Source organism: Lupinus angustifolius, chromosome LG04 (genome assembly GCF_001865875.1).
Source record: "Lupinus angustifolius cultivar Tanjil chromosome LG04, LupAngTanjil_v1.0, whole genome shotgun sequence".
In the NCBI taxonomy this organism is placed as follows: domain Eukaryota; kingdom Viridiplantae; phylum Streptophyta; class Magnoliopsida; order Fabales; family Fabaceae; genus Lupinus; species Lupinus angustifolius.
The window spans coordinates 19,706,760-19,717,860 of record NC_032012.1 but is presented as its reverse complement, the minus strand read 5'-3'; the positions used below and the strand labels follow the sequence as shown (position 1 = coordinate 19,717,860).

The following is an 11,101-nucleotide window of genomic DNA, read 5'->3' as shown; positions in this document are numbered from 1 at the left end:
TGATCATTAGACTCATGCGATTAGAGCGATCCCACGTCTCATAATCCTTCCTTTCTTCAGAGGAACTATATTCCAAAGGAGAAGGGGGTTGCTCTACCCTTAATGCATAGTCCAGATCCATGCAGCCAAGAACAATTTCCATGTTCTCTTTCCAATCCTTAAAATTTTCACCATTAAGGGCCGGAACCGAATTCAAATTTGCAGATATAGAAGCAATTGATGTAGCTGATTGAAACAAAAGACAAAATATTAAAATATGCTCACAGCCCAAAATTATCATTGTGCTCAAAACAATGTATATCTAAATCAAGATACCTAGTGCACCATCAATATCAAGTCTTTGGACAGTGATATCAACTGCAAGTGGTACTCTTGTTGTAATGATCAAACATTCATAATAAGGCATGTCAACTGACGAATCCCTCTTTGGATTGATTCATCAGTCACACGTATAAAACTTTAGAATTATGACATGTTTATCATCACAGGTGTGTATGATCTTCGGCCAAATATTAACTTTCCTTTGGGCCAGCTAATACTCGTATGAATGACCACACACACTTACATCCAATGTTCCTCATGAGTTATATCCATGAAAGAGGTCACTTTGGCGACATTTCACTTCATTTGGCTCACTTGAAATAACAGACAACCTTAATGGACAACCAAACAACATTAAAATCAATGCACAAAGATACTGAAGTCCCAAAAATAATAAATGAAAAAAAAAATTCCCGCTTGGGTGAGCCGAATCTCGCTCGGGCGAGCCAAATCTCGCTTGAGCCCAATTAAAGGCGATTTGCCTCTGTTTCCTCTCGCTTGAGCGAGAGCACTGCAGTAGAACATGAAAAGTGCGATTTCTGTCACAATATCACCAAACTCCATAGATAATGTTCCAACATGGACATCTATCTTGGTTCAGGCTGTTCTAAAAATGGCCTCCCCAAAATGATAGGAATTACGAAAGGATCTCTCTTCCATATCACGAATATAAAAATCAGTCAGAAAAATAAGTTCACCAACCCGAACCAAGACATCTTCAATCAAACCAGCAGGGTAGGCGGTACTCCTGTTTGTTGGAGAAATTCCTTCTCCATCCGAAATCCATATAGTGAATGCGGAAGTCCTTATGACCATGGCTTTGTTCCCACAACCGAATGTGTATGCCCATACATACACCCAAATGGAACATCCATGGTCCAGACCGAAGAAACCCCAAATGAGTTCATGGTGAAGAAGAAGAACATACCTTGTTGAGCCATTTCCGGGATCTTGAAGGTATGAGGGTGCGATGATCTTCCAGATGATAGAGCGCCTTACGGTTTTCCTTTAGTTCTCTCTAGAGGGGAATGAGATAATACCTTAGTTTCTTGAAAGTGTGTGTTAGGGAGAGTGATGTTTAGCCTTAGGAGATGTAACCCTATGGTTCCTTATATGTGGATGACTTGATAGTGTTTGTCCTTATGGATAACACTATCCTAATCAACCCTTATTCTCCTTAACCTTACACTTGAAAACCTGTTGCTCTACAAATGGGGACCATAACCCATAAAAGTAACCCGTAGTGGTTGCTATTTTAGTTGCAATAATTTTGATTCAGTCCCTTCATCAAATCAGAAATTGCCTGAAGGTATCTACACTTATTATTATTTCATGACACATATGCCCTTAGCCACCAAATTAATTACTTAAGATCATTTTATATTTTGGCTAATTACATAATGGCCATAACACAATTATAGAATTATATTTGTGACCCATAAATTGTCAGAAATTCTAACATCCTCATCATCATTCATTGTAAAAACTACAACCTTGATCTCTTTGGGAAAAGGAATCTTGGGTAGCATGTGAATGTCCCCCTCTATGATGAATTTACGAATCACATAATGCATAAGTTTGTTAGGTTGAGTGCAGTTCTTTGAGTCATACAAATCAGTGAAGTAGGACAGAACATGATTGACAATGTCATGATGGTCCAACAATATATTCTCACCATTGCTTAGAAAACTCATAGATTTTGTAGCATGTCTGACTTTTACAATTTTGTGAAAATAGCTAGTGTTTCTATCCCAACTCGTGTGCCAATTTAGTCTTGACTTTTTGCTCCAGAATTCTTCTTCAATTTTAAAGCATGCATAAGCTCTTTTTGAGCAAAATCTTACTGATCCAAGAGGGCATGGTCCTTACCCAAATCATTGATACTTTGTTGAATAGTCTCAACCGAGGCCATCACATTTTGAACCGTATGATGAATGTTTCCAAACGCATCTATATTCCATGCTATCAATCCATTCTTTAAAATCTTAAGTTTTTTAGATAGAATAAACATTGGGTAGCCAACAACCTCTAGATTCCAGGTTTCCTCAACAACTCTTTTCAAGTGAGGATGTTGCAGCCTCATTTTATGGAACCTAAAAGGGACTTGCTTATTGGAAAAAGCATTAGAGTAGCACAACATCATAGGATGATGATTAGAGCCAATTCTAGGTAAGGTGTGGCAAGTTGTGTGCCTCCATTCACTACAACATAATTTTTATTTAGTGAAAGTTTTTTATGCTATAAGCGGAGGTTTTTAACCTCTACAATATAACTAGGGGAGTTTTCAAAAACCGTAACGATTATGACAACCAAAAGTGTTTTTGAAGAGGTTTTATATTTTCAACATCAATTTAATTTCATAGTTTTCACAGCTTTAATCTCATTAATTTATAATTATTATTTAAATATACAATATTAAATACAAATTTTCTTAGGAATAATAAAATTTCATTGCAAATAACCAAAGTAGCGTAACATAGTTGAAAGAGTTATAATTCATTCTTTATTATAAATCCAAATACACCATAAAATCTCAAAACAACTAAACGTAGTCTCATATGACACTTTAAAAACAAACTACATAACAAATATCCTAAATGTTATTAGCAACATATGATCCTCTTGCACCTAAAGGTGTATGAGGTATACTTGCATCATCATTTTCCTAAAATAATAAAATAAAAACATTTAGTTGGAACAATAAAAAAAAGCATTGATAATTTCGGCATCATTATATACACTAACTAAGCATGTATAATTTAACAACAACATGTAGGCAAAATAATATTGAGAATTTGTAGATAGACAATTTAATTAAATTTTCGAAGTACTTGAGGTGTGCTTATGCAAGCAAAATTCTTCAACTCAATCAATTCTTCCTAGTTTAGTAGAATATTGTTGCTTCCACCATGTTTTCATATTTGACTAATAAAGAAGTTTCACTACCCAAACATTCTCTTTGGGATTTAGATATCTTTATTAGAAAGTAATAACAATTGTTTTTGGATATCAAATTGTTCTACCAACCAATCAAAATATAAAGAAAAACATGTTTTTGTAACCCATTTTTATCAAAAGCCATTGTCAAAAAATAAATTGGTCTTCTATGATAAAAGTTTACTATTAACTCTAAATTGCCTAAAAATCTCAAAATACATCCAAAGCAAACAACAACAAATGGATGAAGCAAAAAATAGCATCAATTCTCTAGGCAAAAAATGGTACTATTTCTCTAGGGATCCCTCATTCTTTCATAATGATGTAGGACTTAAATCCTGATTCCAAATGGTTGGATCTCTCTTGCCAATCGTTAGAAGATGGAGATGCGGCAACAAATGATGAAGAGTGGCTCAAATCAGAAACTCGAAGTCTTGTATTCCTATACGTATTCGTAAGAACTACTCCTATACCCATGGTTAGCACTCTCCTAGAGTGATCTGGTCCCATCACTCTACCAACTGAATCATGAGGAGAAACTTTAGATTCATCAATGTTGATTTGAGTCAAAGCCTCTTGAATTTGTTCCTACATGCATGCAAAAATATTACCAATTGTAAAAATTTGAAGATTAAAATTCAATGCATGCAAACAAGATTACTTAATTAGATTGAACATACCGCTACAATCATTGTCGCTTCATTTATAAATGTTTCATCCTTCCTTTTATGAGTGACAAATTAATTCAAAATTGAGTTTTTCTAAATAAATAAAAAGTAACATGATAGTGTTACTACCATCTCACGCCTCCTCCGAAAGCAATCAACAAATTCTTTATTGACTCTCTTCTCTATATATGTAGTTGAAGGTCTCCTTCCCCTTGAACTCTTTTTTATGAAATCTCCAAACTCACTATTTAAAAACTCATGTTACAAATCAACAAAATAATTACTACATTTCAAGTAGTAAATCACTTAGATTTTATCTCATTTACTTACTCCATAAATGGTACGACAATTGCACAATTTAAAACACATATTAATAAGCTTCATTTTTTTTGGGTTAAAGTGAACATTAAATCTTTTGCTAACCTGAAGAGTTTATACAAAAGCAAAGCCTTAGTTACATTAAGTGGTGAAACTAATTAAGTACTGAAGCTTAAAGTGTTTATAATCCAGAAAATATATCTGAATACTTCATCCCCTAAAGATGCAAGACTGCAAGAGAGGGTTACAACTTAGAAATAGAATAATATATTTATCACAATTACCTCCAGAGTCAATAAGTCATCATAATATGAAGCTACTTTCTCTGAATGACCATGTTGTAGGGAATTGTCATCCCGTTTCTGCATTAAAAGATAAACAATTTCTTGTCAGGAGCAAAAGGAATAGGCAGGAGACTTCATTTCAACTAGTATAATGGGAGAAACAGAAAAGCTCAAAAAGTAAAACTAGACTATGTCACCAATTATAAACCTCAAAAAATATAATTAAAGCAAGTAGAGGCAAAAGGAGGAAACAAAAAGCTAGTTGGTTTTATTTATTTTATATAGGAAGTGACTTGTATGTTATTACTTTCCGTTAATTATATAGGTTATAAAACAAACAGTTCCAAAATCCAGTGCGCTTGTCAATATAATTTGTTTCATCAAACTCAACAATGCTCAGTTTTATAAAAAGCCCTTCAAACGTCGTATCAATTTTGATGCAGCCCTGAGCATTAAAACTGTAGTTGTCAAAAATTGTTGTAGCGGAAGAGCCATAGAGAAAATATAATAGAGAAAATGACACTGAAAATTTAATGTGGTTCGGCAATTTGCCTACGTCCACAGCTGAAGAACAACAAGGATTATTCCACTATGATAAAAGAGAACTACAAGTGTTTCACTCACTTCCCAAAACTCAAGTACACCCAATTTCACTATCACTCAAGTATTTTTCACACAATTATAACAAGAGAACAAGAATAGAGAATATGCACTAAGCTAAGTATTTGGTGTGTCTTACAATGGCATGGATCATTCCTATTTATAGTCAAGCTCTTGAAGATTATGTGGCCAAAGGAAAAGAACATTAATGTTGGTTTCACCATAGTCACTTCCTTTTACTTGGCTAGAAATTATCTCTTTCTTCAAGATGATCTTTAGCCACTTCTTTTTTGTTTAGCTCCAGAAAGTTTTTTCATCATCTTTTTCTTTTAGTCAATATTCAATAAATCTCCACCTTGGCTAAAAAACTATCATAGTTATTCTCCTGCTACTTTTCTTCATGCTCACTAGAGATTCTGAATATTAATCAAGTCTAGATAATGTCTGAACTTGGTAGTTGGAACTGGCTTCGTCTTCATGTTCACTGGATTATCTGCAATGGGTATTTTCTCCATAACGCCTTTAGATATAACTCCACCTTCACCTTTGTAACTATAACCTTTTGAATCTAGTGTTCCCAAGGAAATCAGATTTTTCTTCAATTCTGGAACATGCCTTACATTTGTCAACATTCCTATTAGTGCATCTGCACTATCATAGTCATTTGTTACAGCTGCATCTCCATATTCATAGATCTTTTCCTTGCCTTTGCGCTCTAGATAATTCTTTCTTATATGCCCCTCCTTGTGAAAATGAAAGCATTTATACTTTATAGGTTTTGCTTTAGACTTGAACCTAGATTTCCCTCTTTCACCAAATTGATTTCGCCTCTCTGTTCTTCCTCTAGCAAAGAGACTTTCACCTGAGACTTCAGATCGCGAAACTGATACTCTTTTCTTCACTTCTTTCGAGTGCAACGCCACCTTTACTTCTCTAAGGTCAGATCTTCTCGACCATACATCATGATGTTGATGAAGTGCTCATAAGAACTTGGAAGGGAACATAGTAGAAGAATTGCTTGGTCTTCATCTTCAATTTTAACATCAATATTCTTTAGATCAAGAATAGTTTTTTTTAAATTCATGTAGATGATATTTTATGGGCTTTCCTTCCTACATTTCAAGAGTATATATTATTTTTTTTAAATATAGCCTGTTGGTGAGTGATTTCGTCATGTACAGGCTTTCCAACTTCAACCATAATGAAGCAGTTGTAGTTTCATCTAACACTTCTCGTAGAACTTCATCTCCCAAACCCAACAAAATTGCACTATGTGCTTTTTCCAAGTTTTCATCCTTCTCGTCCTCAGTCAGACTCTGTGGTAACTTGTTTCTACCTTCCAAGGCTCTGCCCAAGTCTTGATGAACTAGTAGAGCTTTCATCTTCAATCGCTAGAGGTTGAAATCATTTTCTCCAAATCAAATTTAGCATTCGCCATAATAACCGTATACCAAAACAATATCGTAGTCCGTGAACATACACCAGGAAAGTTCCCAGGAAAGAGAGGTAGGTCTTAACAAACACGTTTAAATACCAGGTCTTTCCTAAGATAGAACTTTCCAAGACATGCACTTTCACACTATTATGCTTTTCTAGTAATAAGAACAATTCTTTTCTGGTGTGTAAGATCAGACAATGCTGCGAATATAGAGCATACTCAGAATTTTCTTTTAGATCGTACGGCTTAGCATGCTAGAGTTCTACGAGCTCTGATACTAGTTTGTTGTAGCGAAAGACCCATGGAGAAAATATAATAGAGAAAATGACACCGATAATTTAATGTGGTTCGGCAATTTGCCCACGTCCACAGCTGGAGAGCAACAAGGATTATTCCACTATGATAAAAGAGAACTACAAGTGTTTCACTCACTTTCCAAAATCCAAGTACACCCAATTTCACTCTCACTCAAGTATTTTTCACACAATTATAACAAGGGAACAAGAAGAGAGAATATGCAATAAGCTAAGTATTTGGTGTGTCTTACAATGGCATGGAGCATTCCTATTTATAGCCAAAGCTCTTGAAGATTATGTGGTCAAAGGAAAAGAACATTAATGTTGGTTTCACCATTACCACTTCCTTTTAATTGGCTAGAAATTCTCCCTTTCTTCAAGATGATTTTTAGTCACTTCCTTTTTGCTAGGCTCAAAAAAGTCTTTTCATTATCTTTTTCTTTTAGCCAATATTCAATCAAGGAAAATCTTTCTCCAAACGTTCACATATGCTAGAAATTAGCCAAAGTGTATGTTAGATTAACTTCTACTCAAAATGCCTTGCAAAAGCTTTAATGTTCACCTTGACATTTTGAAATCAGAAACATACCACAGGTTCTAACCAAAATGCATTGCCATATACTTATCATAAACATTTCCAATGACAAATATTGAAGAGAACATTTCTCTTAACAAAGATGCAAAATTGTCTAACAAAGTAACAAAATAGCAATACAGAGATAAGTTTTAGTACTGCAAACCCTGGAATAAAAGAAATATTCTTTTCAAACCAGAAACGTCATAATGTCATGTGTAATCATTTCTTATCCATAGGCCATTTTGACTTCCTATTTTAGAATTATAAGTGTACAAAAGAACATTACACCATAACCAGCCTGGGGTCTTTAGCTTAAATAAATTTTGTGACCAGATTTTTGGTTGGAAAACTGGCTGTGCGACTTAGGAAGAGGCGAACTTGGTTTCTATCTCTCCTGATTGATTTGGAGTCGTCACTACGTTTTTTGCGGTTAAAATATAGAAAACTCTCTTTTATGCCTAATTAGGATAATATGGTCTTTTAAACAAAGATTCTAAGTTCGGGAGTCGATTACTGGTCGAGGAAGGTATTATCATCATGTTCGCCCGTATTAAAATGATATCTTACTAACTACATGGATTTTTATACCTTTAATAAAATTATTTATTTAAATTTTGATTACTAAAACAAAACATTTTTATTTTTTGTATTTGTATGTGACAAGATATTATCTTACTCCTACATATCCCTTGGTGCAATAGAGAAATCAAAACTAAGTAATTCTGGTTCAAAAATTAATTAATTAATTGGTTTGATTTTTGTTGATTCAAAAGTATTTATTTGTTGAGTTGATTTTTTATTAATTCCCCTGTTCCCATCCTCAATATTTAGCTCTCATTTTCAAAGGATAGCCAGGTTATTAATGAGGTTCTTCAACTCAGGCAGTGGCAGATCTTGATCAAAATTTTAGGAGGGGCAACAAAATTTGATTGCAAATTATAATTAAAATTAATTCCGTAACAAAAAATATAAAGAAATATACATTATTAGATTATAACTAAAATTTTCAGTTATTTCCTTTTCAATATTAGTCATTTTGTTGTCTGCAATAAATTCATCTTTTATCTTCCTACCTAATTTTGTTTACTTGTTTTTGTTGTTAAAAATGATATTTATGTTAGTTGAACAACAATAGTTAAGATAAGACGAACAATTTGATAAACAAGATATAACTAATGACATATTGTTGAAAGTTTTTTAAACTTGAATGACTAACGATACCAATAATAAAATGTTGAAATTGACATCTCAAACTAATCTTCTCTTGCTTGTTAAAATCAAATGACTAACGATACCAATAATATAATTGTTAGACAAAAATATATATATTATCAATATCAAATGACTTAAAAGCATTCATAAGATATATATTATCAATACATACATAATCTCTTTCATTAAGTGTAAAGAATTAGATCTATTATGTATAATTTTTAGAATGACACACAAGTTGGACCATATTTATTTATTAAGCTTAAAATTAAATTAAAGAAATATGTGAGGTCCAATTAGTATATACATAAAGACGTCATTTGGGTGTAGGTAAATGTAGTGCATGTGTTCTTCCAAAAATTATGTCACTCTATGTGTTATTTGTTATGATTGATTGAAAGATGTATATTATAATTTAGAAGTTTAATAATTAAGTATTTATATGATCAATCACAACAAATAACACACAGAGCAACACATTTTATTGAACAACAAATATGTTCTAGTAGGGAAAAATTCAGGGAGGGCAACTGCCCCCACCTGTCCCTATAATCCTCCACCATTGAACTCAAGTACTTTTTATACTCACAATGCAATTCCTAGATTTTAGCAATTTGACTCTAAAAGGTGGAGTCTGTAACTAGGCCATCAACTCTCATCTTCTTGACCCAGTAATCATACTCTTGATATGGATCTTGATTAAAGTTGAGGCACAAATTTTTTTCTCATTCCAGTGGGTATATGGATGCACCTGCAGGTTATGAGCATGTGCCCTTTTAACAAGACCAGAAGGAGTTTACAAATGATTGTTCACCACAGGTACCACTGTTTCCTTCCAAGTTCCAATTCCCATAACATGATACTTTATGTAGTCAAAGTAGCTATCAGATGTAATTTCTCAATATGACAGGTTGGTGTCTTGAGTTGGAACAGTAATATCGTCAATTAACAATATCTTGGGCAAGTCTGTTTGGTTTGATGTATACACAAGTGAAGTTGGAACAAATGACTGAATAAATACAGGTTGTTTCAACCAATCTTTTGACATGTATGAACCTTTGTATCCATGTTTTCTAAGTGTTTTGTTGGAACATGGTTTGTTGGAACATATATTTGTTGAAAACCATTAGTGGGAACTTTTGAATGTGAAATATAAAAAACACCAAAGTCTTACATAGAAGAGTTTTGAAAAAACAATTTTTAAGTCTCACATAGAAGAGTTTTGAAAAAAAAAACATCTCTCAAGTCCCACATTGGAGAAATGAGGAACATGAAAAAAATCTCATGTTATAAATAGCGGTTTTATCCTTTCATTATAACTTGCACCAAGTTGAAGGCATTTCCTCTCAACTTTTTTTTCTGCCCCCTAATATTTCGTCGACGCATTTCCGGCAACCTTCTCCCCCTTTCTTTTCGTGGCACTTAAGAATTCGATAACAAAGATCTGGGATGTTTTATCCTGGGGACAACATGGTTGATAGTTTGCTTGCACATTTTGGACAGTGCCACGAAACGTCTTAAAGAGAGCGACCTGGTCGTGACTCAGCCAGTAAGTATTATTTCGTGACATTTAGAATTGTTGCAAGCTATGGTAACAACAATTTTAAGACGTTTCGACTGCAATGGCATTCGTAGATAATATTACTAGACCGAACAGCTATGACCTGAATAAGCCATTTCGGTTTGACGGAACAAATTTCAAACGTTGGCAACATAAGATGGAATTTTTCCTCACTATGAGAAAGGTTGCCCACGATCTGAAAATCGACATCCTAGTGATGTCGGATGAGGCTGAAAAAATGGAAAGGGATAAACTGGCTATTGAAATAGCTCTCTGGAATGAAAGTGATTACTTATGTAAGAACTCCATTCTGAATGTGTTGTCTGATGATCTGTATGATTACTATAGCACATGCAAGTCTGCCAAATTAATTTGGTATGCACTTGAGAAAAAATATGATACTGAGGAAGCTGGGACTAAGAAATATGATGTTAGCCGCTACCTCAAGTATCAAATGACTGATGATAAATCAGTAGAGTTTCAATCATTTCTGATGGTATGCCCTTAAATGAGCAATTTTAAGTTGCTGTCATAATTGACAAGCTGCCTCATGGCAGGAAGGACTTCAAAAACCTTCTGAGGCATAAGACCAAAGAAATCCCTTTGGAATCTCTTATCACTCATCTTCGTATTGAAGAAGAGACTCGTTAGCAAGATCAGAAAGATGAGGTGTTGATTGTCTCCAACAATAGCAATAAGAAGAAATTCTTATGTGTGGTTCTAAAGCCTTCTGGCACTAACTTCAAGAATTAGAACTACAGTGGGAATAAGGCTAAGAACATTAGTCGAAACAAGAATTGGAACCCCAAAAAGGTCCAATATGCTAAGCCACCCACTAAGAATGACTCTGGCAACCTGTTTATCTGCTTTAAATGTGGGAAGCCAGGTC

At 34.0% G+C, this 11,101-nt stretch overlaps 1 long non-coding RNA gene across 1 annotated transcript in view; it reads right to left on the bottom strand.

Annotated features, from left to right (window-relative positions):
* The window catches only part of LOC109346127, a 19,151-nt gene that overhangs the window by 2,792 nt on the left and 5,258 nt on the right, over positions 1-11,101 (bottom strand). The window contains exon 2 of the long non-coding RNA XR_002107483.1: positions 4,523-4,606. This is a non-coding gene — a long non-coding RNA (uncharacterized LOC109346127). The remainder of the gene's footprint in view (positions 1-4,522; positions 4,607-11,101) is intronic.